Genomic DNA, 641 nt, shown 5'->3' with positions numbered 1-641 from the left:
AGATTTAAAGAAATTATAGGCTACAATTTCCTCTAAAGTCCCATTATCTATCATGCACATATGTGTAAAATAACATTGGTTTTGTCAATTCTACAGGTTTATTTTTATGTAAATACAAATTTTATGGTTAAATTTGTTACAATCTATCATCACTACTTTTGAACATTGTTTTTCCACTCAATATTCTGATCTCCTCTGAATACTCTCTAAAAATCCAATTGCAAAAGAGAAATCTCAAAATAATAGAACTGTAAGTTTTTATTACAGACCCACTCCAATCATATTTTGGCAGCATTCAAAATTCCTCTCTAAATTGTGGGAGAAGCAACCCCGGCCCTTCTTCCCATCACCCATAACTATCTCCTGCTAGCTTATTGCTCCTCACATCCCAAATCTAATATTACCGGTGCAACAAAAGTGGTGAAAAAACAACAATTTAAGTCTGCTCCTGATGCATAAGAATTTGAATAATAAAATACTATTTAATGCAATTCTAGCCTAAATATTTTCTTTATTTTATGTCCATCATTAGAAAAATATCACTAAAAAATGTTAAAAACACAAAAAACAGATTTTCTTTGGATTGGGTCTTTAAGTAAACACATCAAAAATATTACAAAAAAAAACTAATTTGTTCAAAA

The sequence above is a fragment of the Oryzias melastigma genome, linkage group LG21, assembly GCF_002922805.2.
Source record: "Oryzias melastigma strain HK-1 linkage group LG21, ASM292280v2, whole genome shotgun sequence".
NCBI lineage: Eukaryota > Metazoa > Chordata > Actinopteri > Beloniformes > Adrianichthyidae > Oryzias > Oryzias melastigma.
The sequence above is the reverse complement of the archived record's forward strand: the minus strand, read 5'-3'. Positions refer to the sequence as shown.